General features: G+C 37.7%; 2 pseudogenes; both read left to right on the forward strand.

The window, feature by feature from the left end:
- Window positions 1-382: 382 nt before the first annotated feature.
- On the forward strand, window positions 383-1,344 carry LOC129554223 (olfactory receptor 5D13-like; annotated as a pseudogene).
- Window positions 1,345-8,567: 7,223 nt separating this feature from the next.
- On the forward strand, window positions 8,568-9,488 carry LOC129554899 (olfactory receptor 5D3-like; annotated as a pseudogene).
- Window positions 9,489-12,640: the final 3,152 nt, after the last annotated feature.

Genomic DNA, 12,640 nt, shown 5'->3' on the forward strand with positions numbered 1-12,640 from the left:
ATTTATAATTTCTTTTGTGTTCCAAATTTATGTTTTGGTTGTATACTAAAAATACTAACTAAGGGCCGAATTTTAAATGATAGCATGAATAGTCTGTATTTCAGTGGTTCTCATAATTTATCATGCATCAGAAATCACCGGGAGAGTTGCATAAATCAACTCTTTTCCAGAGTTTTTTATTCAGGAAGTTGGACGTGGGGCTTTAGAATTTGTATCCCTAACATATTCTTAGGTGTCCCTGCTGCTGCTGGTTTGAGGAACATATCTGGAAAATATATACCAACTCCTCAGAGACATATGAAGCTTCTGCCTTCTCTGTTTCTCTTTTCTATTCATTTCTATTTTTCAGGAATAATGTTTAGTCCTTTGTTAAACAAAAATCATGCTGCTATCAGAAGGAAATCAGAGTATCATACCCACGTTTATTCTCCCAGGTTTTCCAGAATATCCAGAACTCCTGGTCCCATTTTTTCTCGTTTCCTTCTCTATGTACACGGTCACTGTGGTAGGGAATTTAGGCCTGATCATAATCATCAAGGTCAGTTCAAAACTCCACGCGACCATGTACTTTTTCCTTGGTCACTTGTCCTTTGTTGATTTCTTTTTTTCTACTGTGCTGCTGCTACTAAGTCGCTTCAGTTGTGTCCAACTCTGTGTGACCCCATACTGTTGGAGAATGTTATTGTGGACGACAGAGCCATTTCTTTCTCTGGATGCATTGCTCAATTTTGTTTCGCTTGCCTATTTGGTGTAGCAGAAACGTTCATGTTAGCAGCAGTGGCCTATGAACGCTTTGTGGCAGTCTGCAACCCCTTGCTCTATACCTCTGCGATATCTCCGAAGCGCTGTTCTTTCTTGATGTCTGGCTCTTACTCATGGGGTGTAGAGTGCTCCATGACACACATATTTTCTTCTTGCATTATCCTATTGCAAGTCTAGTACCATAAACAGTTTTATCTGTGACCACTCTGTAACTGTTTCTGTCTCCTGTTCAGTCCGATGTTATGTTCTATTATTGCCATATTCAATGAGGTGATTATTCTGATGTCATATATGTTCATTTTTATCACTGTTATGAGGATGCCTTCTGCACGTGGGTGCTGGAAAACTTTCTCCACATGTGCTTCCCACCTAACAGCCATCAGCATCTCCCATGGAACCACCATTTTCCTTTACTGCATTCCTAATCTGAAAACTTTTTGGCTCACAGTTAAAGTGACTTCTGTGGTTTACACAGTAGTGATTCATATGCTGAACCCCTTGATCTACAGCTTGAGGAACAAAGAAGTAAAAATTACATTCATAAGATTAGTTTTCACAAAGTCACTTTGTCACACCACCTAATATTCTTAGATTTATTATTCTATTTCTAAAAAAAGCTGATTCACTATGCTACAGATTGTTCCATTCTTGTAGTGCAAGTAATGATTCAAATCTTTTAATAAATAAGCTTTTAGTGATTATACCTGTTGCAGGACAACTTTTATTGATACTTGATTATTGATTGTTACATACATCAATGTTTAGTAAAATAGCTGTAAACCACATGTAAACCAAAACAAACAAACAAAAAAAATGACTGTTTTTTTAATATTTGTAAATTGTTTTTGAGTAAATTCAAATTTATCAAAAGTTTATGGATATAGAAGGAAATAAGCTATTTTTTTCTGCCTTAGGCAGTTGGCATGAACATCATAAGAAAGGTGACTAAGGAGAAAGTTCAAGTTTCATGCAAGGAAGGCATAAAAGTGTTTATGACTCCCTTTTCAAAACACAAGTCTGGGAAAATAAAAGACAGGAGGGCAACGTGGACTTTAAGAACTAATCAACTGAACGCAGAATAGCAATAAAATATGAGTAACCAACAACACAATTATGCTAATCATAAAATGACCAAATGTCTTAGACTACAGTGTTTAGGCACGCATGACAGCAATCTAGAAAAGAAGACACCTGGAATCAGTAGGGAGAAGACAGCTTGACAAAATGTATTAGGTTTTGTTCCCACCTTGGCCCCTGGTAACACTGCTTCTTTATTATTTTCTTAGGGTTCAAACTCGTACCTTATGAAAATAATCAGGTACCATCAGTTAGAGTTCACAGCCCATGAAAAGCAATTTTACTTCATATGTTTTGCTGTCAATAATAAAAATGTCAACAATAGTAAGAGTAAGTGTTAAACAAAGCTTTTCAGTGATTGTTATTAATTAATTAATATTATTTTATTTTATCATTGGAGTACAAATGCTTTACGAATTCTTTAACATATATAGTATAATTTTATATATGTGTTTCCAAAGAAAAGTCTTCCTTTGTGGCTCAACTGGTAAAGAACCCGCCTGCAATGCTGGAGACCTATGTTTGAGCCCTGGGTTGGGAAGATCGCTTGGAGATGAAAAAGGCTACCCACTTCAATATTCTGGCCTGGAGAATTCCAAAGCGGTCACAAAGAAATGGACACAATTGAGCAACTTTCTATTCCTAAGAAAAACTGATTCTCAGCTCATGAGATATGTGATGAGCTTAAGTCAAATATAAGTCCCTAGACTAACAATCATACTCCAGAGCTGGCTTAAGGAAATGTTTCAGCATATTGTAGCTTATAATGAATCATTAGATAATCATTGCAAAATAAATGGTGGAAGTCAATTTCTACTCATGAAATGTATAGCCTGCTGACCAGCAAACAGAATTAAAATATCATTCTTCTTCCCCATGTTCATATCCTTATTTTATTACAAAAGCTTTTTCAGTAATCAAGGCAATAGTATATTAGACTAATAGGGTACCAAAATGTACTCAGTGTCTCTGGTCATTTAAATTTCAAAAATACCTGTTATTATAATTCAATAGAGAAATGATAATTTTCAATAAATAAGGCTGAGATAATTGAGTATCCACATGGAGGAATAAGCCCTAATTTTTACTTTATAACATACACAACTATTAACATGAATGAAATGAATTGTTGCTGTTGTTCAGTCTCCAAGTCGTGCCCAACTCTTTGCCACCCCATGGATGGCAGCTCACCAGGCTTCTCTAGCCTTCACCATCTCCCAGAGTTTGCTCAAACTCATGTTCACTGAGTCAGTGATGCTCTTCAACCGTCTAATTCTCTGTTTTCCCCTTCACCTGTCCTCAACCTTTCCCAACATCAGGGTCTTTTCCAATGAGTCAGCACTTTTCATCTGATGGCCAGAGTATTGGAGCTTCGGCTTCAGCATCAGTCCTTCCAACGACTATTGGCTGATCTCCTTTGGGATTGACTGGTTTGATACCCTTGCTGTCCAAGTGACTCTTAAGAGTCTTCTCTAGCACCACAATTCGAAAGCAACAATTCTTTGTCACTCATCCTTCACTATGGCCCAACCCTCACACCTGAACATGACTATTGAAAAAACCATAGCTTTGACTATACATACCTTTGTCAGCAAAGGTATGTCTGTACTTTTAAATACACTGTCTAGGTTTGTTATGGCTTTCCTTCCAAGAAGTCATAGATGAATGAATCATATATGCATACATAAAAATTAAAACTAAAAATTTAACATAAAACAAAATATCTTTCAAAGCTTGGGGTGAGAATTCTTTGAATGAACATAAAAATGATGGATCTTTAAAAAGCAATAAAAGGAACTTCATTACAATTAAAAATATTTAGTAAAAGTTTCTTAAGCATAAATGACACCATCAATAAAATGAAAATATAATCTATAGATTGTGACTAAATATTTGCAAAACTTATATTTGATAAATTATTTCTATGTAAAGCATACAGAGAAATCTTTATACTCAAAACAACAAGAAAAAAGAAACTACTTTAAGGTTTGATGAACTATCTGAGCACACATTTGACAAAACAAAACATACAAACCATCTATAAACACATGAAAAAATACTAAGCATCATTAGTCATCAATGATATTCTTATTAAAATTACAACTTAGACCACAAGGAGAAACTATTGTACCCTATTTAGAATAGCTAAAATGAGTAAGAGTTTCAAATCTTGGTGAAAATGTGGAACAAGTTGAATGCTTGTGCATTTCAAATAAGAACAAAAGGTTAAATAACTTTGAAAATAGTTTAGCAGTATCTTATAAAGTTATGCAAACACTTTCCAGACTATTATGCTACAGAAACTATTATAGCAGTTTAAGTCTCTAAGTTGGTGGCAATTTGTTGTGCAGCATGGAAAACTAGTATCCAACAAGGTTGCTAACTCTGGGTGACTAGAGTGTAGATACTGGCTCCAAAGCTAATCCAGGGTACACAGGTGTCAGCGATGAGGGGAAGATACTTTGTGGACCTAAAGCCTATCTCAGTGAAAGAATAGCCATGATGACTTGTGGGATTTTGGATCAAGATCACACATGTACAATAATTCTGTGCCTGGTGGGAAACAGCCTCTTGTGTGTTATGGCTTCCTGGTAGAGTCTGACAAGGGTTAGTCAGGTTGTCAGGAGCCTAGGGAAATCATTTGTTGATATCTAGTCACTAAGTTATGTCCAAATCTTTTGCAAATACATGGATGGCAGCCCACCAGGCTCCTCTGTCCAGTGTATTTCCCAGGCAAAAATATTGGAGGGAGTAGCCATTTCTTCTCCGGGGTTTCTCCCCTACCACAGGAATAGAACCTACATCTCCTGCATTGCAGGCAACTTGTTTTTTACCACTGAGCCACCAGGCAAGTCAGTGGATCTAATTGTGTGATATTTCAGTGTATTGAAACCAGTGGATTGATTGACACTCAGAGGTTTTAGAGACTTAAACATGTTTCCAAGATGCATTTGCCATTTTAAGAGATATTATTTAATTGTATTAATATAAGCTTGGAAGTGTGTATAGCTCATATTTAGAAGGAAACACAATTTAGTTTCCATAAAGAACATCACTGTTTCTGCAGACAATAATATTCATTTAGGTTAGGCAATAAAACCAGAGACCAAGTTATGTTGTTCATACATCTCAAAACACATGGCACTTCATACACAGAATGGGACAGAAAAATCATACAGTAAATATATATAATACATATACATATATGTACATATACATATACAGTACATATATATAATAGCCATTATTAATATCTCTGAAAGATTAGCTTATCTTTCATTTGAGGTTTTACTGGAGACACCATGCTTTCTTATTTAGTTCATGTATATTTCTATAATTACTTTTTAAAGAAATCCATGTCAATGTATGGCAAAACAAATACAATAATGTAAAGTAATAATAATAATAAAGAAATCCATGAAATAAGCTATTGAGGCCCTATCTCTAGTGATTTAGAAGAAGTTACCTTCTTGCAAATTGTCACATAGAAAAGCATTCAAGCTAATTTCTGGGTGTGGGATATAAAAAGAAATAGCTCAAGAAATACTCTTTGGGGTCTAAATCCCCAAGGTCATGGAAGCATACATAAGCCCCACATTTTGTTCATAGGAATCAGATTCAGCTTCCAAATATTTCTCTCTTCTGCTGTTTCTCTGTCTCTTCCTTTTTCTTAGTTTTTCTGTATATTAAGAAATAATTATATTCCAGTCCCATTACATTTCTGTGGGCTCCTGCTACATTGACCAACTCCTTAATATTTTACAGGATATTTGAATTCAGAGTGGGAACTCCCCTGGAGACAATAAATAGTAGAAACAGGATCTTCAGGTGAGTTGGTTTCAAGTGGGATGTTCTATCGTGTTTATTTTCTCTCCTTTGGGGAACTCTGAGATCCTGAAACCTCTAAAGCAGTGGACACTCTTGGTCAGTCTTTGTGTGGTGATGCCTCCTGAGTCCATTTTCCTGAAGGCTGAGCTTTGATCTCCTCCCCCTTCACTGGGCTATCATCTTGATTTTTGCTCTGAGGATATCCACACTGTGCTTAGCAGAATAGTCACAATGAAATTTTTAAAAATATTATAATGCCTGAGAATTCCTTAACACCTCAAAATTGAGTTGAAAGAAGGTAAGAATCATATGTATAAAATAATAAAGAACACCATAATATACAATTCCATTTTTCTGACAGTAATGTCCGCAGGTATGTCAAGGGTCTAGGAAATATGGTTAAAGTATAAAGGAAAAGTGTACTTATGAGAGCAATTTTCATGAAATGCTTTGTATATTGTTCAAGTGCTGCATCAGTAGGTAAGAAAAGAGGAAATGACAGGCATTGTATTCTGAGAATACTGACGATTAAAGAAGGTTGGAAATTGAAGAATATAACTAGGATAAGGCTTTAGGTAAAACTGAGCAGAGAAATTTAGACTTGATAAATTAGTTAATAGGGAGAAAGTAAAGTTTTTAAGAGACAGAAACTGTCATAACAGACACAGTAATTAACAAAAGAAGAAATTAATTTTCTCACAGTGGAGGGTAGCAGCACTACAGGCAAGTTGGCTGAGCCTAGGTGACCATGGATTAACATCGGATGATTAGTAAGAGTCAGATAATAATGAGAAAACAAAGGGGGAACAGAGACAATTTATTGAAGGACAGTGATTGATGAATTAACATGAACAGGGGGAAGAGGAAATTCAGAAATAAAAAGAGTTGAGCTATCCTTTGACATCACAAATTGTTCCTGCATTTTTGTTGATGCCAACTTTGGACCTTGACCTGTTTCTTAGATTGTTTAAAATAATTTGTGTTTAAAAATAATACCAATTATTCAGAGTATTAAGAATTAAAAGGGATAAGGGTGGGAAAACATATGTATTTTGAACTCCACAATTGTCAGACTTTGTGCTAATTATATTAATGTTATTTCCTAACAACATGTGTACACCTCTGAAATATTTATTATCATGTCATTATTACTGATAAAGAAGTTGAGGTTTATAAAATCTAAGTGATTCACCAAAGATCATACAGTAAATGCCAAAGCTTGGAACTGAATTTAAATTTATGTTTGCAACTCCTTCCTTCTTTTCAGTGCCAGTCTGTCTGTCATTAATTCTTTCCACTTCCCACCCATTCCCTTTTCTGCATATAGGAAATACATTTTTTGAGTGTCAATTTTGTCTGACCTTCACATGGTCAAACAAAACTAAAATTGCATCTGTGTTTGTGACAGTCGAACTAATAGTCTTTATTAATCTGAATATTTCAGATATGTGCTTGTTATTGGTTAGCTTATTTTAAAATCTTTGCTAAATAAATATATTTCTGTTGTTATAAATTGCTTACCAGTACAAAACGCTTTTACTTTCTCAAAATAATGTATGCAAATAACTGTATGACTCAAAGCAAGATTATCACCTGTAATTTTAATCAAACTCAATATTCCTGTCACCAGAAGTTTCGAGGGTGATAATATAACCACTCGTGTTTTTTTTACTGTATTCTCTGATTTTCTTGAGAAATAGAAAATGGAATAGAAAATAGAATGTGGAAGAGCTGAGCAAAATATATTTTAAGTTACTCTGTAATTCAGATATTCTATAAGCATTTAATGCTATAATATTCCTAATGCATTTATTAGATTAAAAATATTGATAGCAAGTTAAGATATACTGATCAAAGAATTTAAAAGACTATACTGAGAGCATCAGTGGCACTGCTGCTGCTGCCAAGTCACTTCAGTCGAGTCCGACTCTGTGTGACCCCATAGATGGAAGCCCACCAGGCTCCCCCGTACCTGGGATTCTCCAGGCAAGAACACCGGAGTGGGTTGCCATTTCCTTCTCCAATGTGTGAAAGTGAAAAGTGAAAGTGAAGTTGCTCAGTCGTGTCCGACCCTTAGGGACTCCACAGACTGCAGCCTACCAGGCTCCTCCATCCATGGGATTTTCTAGGCAAGAGTACTGGAGTGGCTTGCCATTGCCTTCTCTCAGTGGCACTATGTGAGACAAATGATTAATAGTCAAATAGAAAAGAAAACAAATGTGAAGGTACAACAAATTATAATACAATTTCATTACTTTACCAGGTTGCTGCATTGAACACAAAGCCAATAATTTTAGCACCAAACTGGAATCAATGGAAAACTTGAAGACAGAGCTTTATTTCCTTCAATGTCCATGTATGTTTTCCAAAATGTGAAAATTCTTGTGGTGACTCATGACCTCTGCCTTTTCGATGATCTTCAGTTTGAACATGATGATAGAAGTATTACTGCCTCTAAAAATATTACTCCTCCTGCTTTTTAAAATAAATTTGAGTGCTATGCTTTCATTTATTGTTATGTTACTCCCATTAAACAGCCCAGACCTTCAAAATGATGGAACTGTGAACAACATGCTTTTCTATGTCACTATAGAAAATATTTCTCTCTGACTCCGAACCAAATTCAATTTCAGTCACCCATGGTCACTTCAAACCTAACTCATCACCAGCAGGCTGTGTTACTTCAAACACGTTTATTTACTCCTATATGCTTCCATTTCCTTTTGTAAAATGTGACACTGCTTGCTTTGAAATTCATAGTCTTATTTAGTGGTCAAGACAAATGTACCAATATTTTAACACAATGTCTGCCACACAATAAATGTGATATCCATGGACTGTCATCATTATCATTGCTATCATTTTATTATCCCCATTTCAGATTTTCTCCAACAACAATTATGTGGTTTACTGAAGGAAATCAGAGTGCCTGGGCCACGTTCACCCTCTTGGGCTTCTCAGAATATCCCGACCTCCAGGTTCCCTTGTTCCTGGATTTCCTCACCGTCTATGAAGTTACTGTGGTGGGGAACCTGGGCATAATCACTATCATCACGATCAGTCCCAAACGCCACACCCCCATGTACTTTTTTCTCAGTCACTTGTCCTTTGTTGATTTCTGCTTTTACACCATAGTTACACCCAAACTCTTAGAGAATTTGGTTGTGGAAGACAGAACCATCTCTTTCACGGGTTGCATCATGCAATTCTTCTCGGCTTGCATGTTTGCAGTGGCAGAGACGTTCATGTTGGCAGTGATGGCCTATGACCAATTTGTGGCCATTTGTAAGCCTGTACTCTACACAGTGGTCATGTCCCCAGAGCTCCTGTCCCTACACGTGGGGTATAGTCCCCTCTCGGATACTCACCTGTTCTCTCCTGGCATTATCCTTCCGTGGGTCTAACATCATAAATAATTTCCTCTGTGAGCACTCTGTCATTGTCTCCATCTCCTGCTCTGACCCCTTCATCAGCCAAGGGCTCTGTCTTGCCATTTCCATATTCAATGAGGTGAGCAGCCTGGTAATTATCCTCACTGCTTATGTTTCCATTTTTGTCACTATGATAAAAATGCCCTCTTCTGGGACTCACTGAAAAGCCTTCTCTATTTGTGCCTTCCATCTGACTGCCATCACCACATTCCGTGGGACCGTCCTGTTCCTCTATTGTGTTCCCTGCTCTAAAATCTCAAGGTCGAAGAAGGTTCTGTATTTTATGCAGTGGTGAGTTCCATACTGAACCCTTTGATCTATAGCCTCAGGAACAAAAATGTGAAGGAGAGTGTCAGGAAATTAATGAATCACTTAATACAATTTGGTTGAAGATCTGTATGTCCAAAAGAAATTTGATCTATCACATAGTGTTGATTAAATCTTCTTGTAGAGATGATGACTCAAATTATATAGTCAACTCACTAGATCATAAATTTAGAATCATAAATTGGCTATTTGATCTTTTAGTTTCTCTTCAGTTCAATGTCAAATAGTTCAGTTCAGCTCAGTTCAGTCTCTCAGTCATGTCTGACTCTTTGTGACCACATGAACCGCAGCACGGCAGGCTTCCCTGTCCATCACCAGCTCCCACAGTCCACTCAAACCCAAGTCCATCAAGTCGGTGATGCCATCCAACCATCTCATCCTTTGTGTCCCCTTCTCCTCATGCCCTCAATCTTTCCCAGCATCAGGGTCATTTCAAATGAGTCAGTTCTCTGCATCAGGTAGCCAGAGTATTGGAGTTTCAGCTTCAACATCAGTCCTTCAAAAGAACACCCAGGACTGATCTCCTTTAAAATGGACTGGTTGGATTTCCTTTCAGTCCAAGGGACTCTCAAGAGTCTTCTCCAAAACCACAGTTCAAAAGCATCGATTCTTTGGCGATCAGCTTTCCTTAAAGTTCAACTCTCACATCCATACATGACCACTGGTAAAACCATAGCCTTGGCTAGATGGATCTTGTTGACAAAGTAATGTCTCTACTTTTTAACATGCTGCCTAGGTTGGTCATAACTTTCCTTCCAAGGAGTAAGCGTGTTTTAATTTTATGGTTACAATCAGCATCCACAGTGATTTTGGAGCCCAGAAAAATAAAGTCAGCCACTGTTTCCACTGTTTCCCCATCTATTTCCCATGAAGTGATGGGACCATATGCCATTATCTTAGTTTTCTGAATGTTGAGCTTTAAGCCAAATTTTTCACTCTCCTCTTTCACTTTCATCAAGATCCTCTTTAGTTCTTCTTCACTTTCTGACTTAAGGGTGGTGTCATCTTCATATCTGAGGTTATTGATATTTACCCCAGCAATCTTGATTCCAACTTGTGCTTCTTCCAGCCCAGTGTTTCTCATGATATACTGTGCACATAAGTTAAATAAGCAGGGTGACAATATACAGCCATGATGTTCTCCTTTCCCTATTTGGAACCAGTCTGTTGTTTCATGTCCAGTTCTAACTGTTGCTTCCTGACCTGCATACAGGTTTCTCAAGAGGCAGGTCAGGTGGTCTGGTATTCCCATCTCCTTCAGAATTTTCCATAGTTTATTGTAATCCACGTAGGCAAAGACTTTGGCAAAGTCAATAAAGCAGAAATAGATGTTTCTCTGCAATTCTCTTGCTTTTTCGATGATCCAGCAGATGTTGGCAATTTGATCTCTGGCTTCTCTGCCTTTTCTAAAACCAGCTTGAACATCTGGAAGTTCATGGCTCACGTATTGCTGAAACCTGGCTTGGAGAATTTTAAGCATGACTTTACTATCGTGTGAGATGAGTGCAATTGTGCAGTAGTTTGAGCAATCTTTTCATTGTCTTTCTTTGGGATTGGAATAAAAACTGACCTTTTCCAGTCCTGTGGCCACTGCTGAGTTTTCCATATTTGCTGGCATATTGAGTGCAGCACATTGTCAAATAAGATAGTTGTATATCATGTGCAAATTGATGTGTAATGTGGCTGTATGAAAAGTGACTATGAGTTGTTCAGTAATGTCTGACTCGTTTCCACCCATGTACTATAGTCTGCCAGGTTCCTCTGTCCATGGAACTGTCCAGGAAAGAATAATAGTATAGGTAGCCATTGCCTTCTCCAGGGGATCATCCTGACCCAGGGTTTGAACCTGGATTTCCTGCATTTCAGCGAGATTCTTTACCTTCTGAGCCACCATGGAAGCTCAGTGGGCCAATCAGTTCAGTTCAGTCGCTCAGTCGTGTCTGACTCTCCGCAACCCCATGAAGCACAGCACTCCAGGCCTCCCTGTCCATCATCAACTCCTAGAGTACACTCAAACTCATGTCCACAGAGTCGGTGATGCCATCCAGCCATCTCATTCTCGGTCGTCCCCTTCTCCTCCCGCCCCCAACCTTTCCCAGCATGAGAGTTTTTTCCAGTGAGTCAACTCGTCGCATGAGGTGGCCAAAGTATTGCAGTTTCAGCTTTAGCATCAGTCCTTCCAATGAACACCCAGGATTGATCTCCTTTAGAATGGACTGGTTGGATCTCCTTGCAGTCCAAGGGACTCTCAAAAGTCTTCTCCAACACCACAGTTCAAAAGCATCGATTCTTCGGCGATCAGCTTTCTTCACAGTCCAACTCTCACATCCATACATGACCACGGGAAAAACCATTGCCTTGACTAGATGGACCTTGGTTGGCAAAGTAATATCTCTGCTTTTTAATATACTATCAAGGTTGGTCATAACTTTCCTTCCAAGGAGTAAGCGTCTTTTAATTTCATGGCTGCAATCAGCATCTGCAGTGATTTTGGAGCCCCCCAAAATAAAGTCTGACACTGTTTCCACTGTTTTTCCATCTATTTCGCATGAAGTGATGGGACCAGATGATATGATCTTTGTTTTCTGAATGTTGAGCTTCAAGCCAACCTTTTCACTCTCCTCTTTCACTTTTATCAAGAATCAAGAGGCTTTTGAGTGGGGATATAGTGTCCCCCAAATATCCATGCCATCCAGAACTCAGAATGTCACCTTATTTGAAAATAAGATATTTGCATACATAATTAATGTAAGAGTCAAGATGAGCTTAAAGTGAACCCAAAATCCAATGACTGTCCTTATAAGAGACAGAAAAAGATACACAGAGACACAGGGGAGGAGGGTGTGTGAATTCCACTTCTTTCTCTTTCCTCCTAAACTACACACAATTCTTAAAAAAAAAAAAAGAAACTCATTTTTAGAATTATTGGTACATCACTGCTTCCTGGCTGTTTGTAAACCTGCGCTTTACACAGGTGTTGTACGCCAGAAGCTGTGTTCCTCCCTTCTGGCTGATGTTCCAGCTGAGCATAGACTGTTTCTTTTACTCATCCTTTCAGTTTTATTGCCTACTTTGAGTACATCATAGTTAACATATTTGATATGAATATTCTGTTGACCTTTTGCATCTTGTTTTACTTTAGCCAATTCAGTGAATATTATCATATGCGAAACAAATCGCCAGTCCAGGTCCAATGCATGATATAGGATGCTCGT

This window comes from Moschus berezovskii, chromosome 14, assembly GCF_049115385.1.
Source record: "Moschus berezovskii isolate FMDL1 chromosome 14, NW_MosBer_1.0, whole genome shotgun sequence".
In the NCBI taxonomy this organism is placed as follows: Eukaryota; Metazoa; Chordata; class Mammalia; order Artiodactyla; family Moschidae; genus Moschus; species Moschus berezovskii.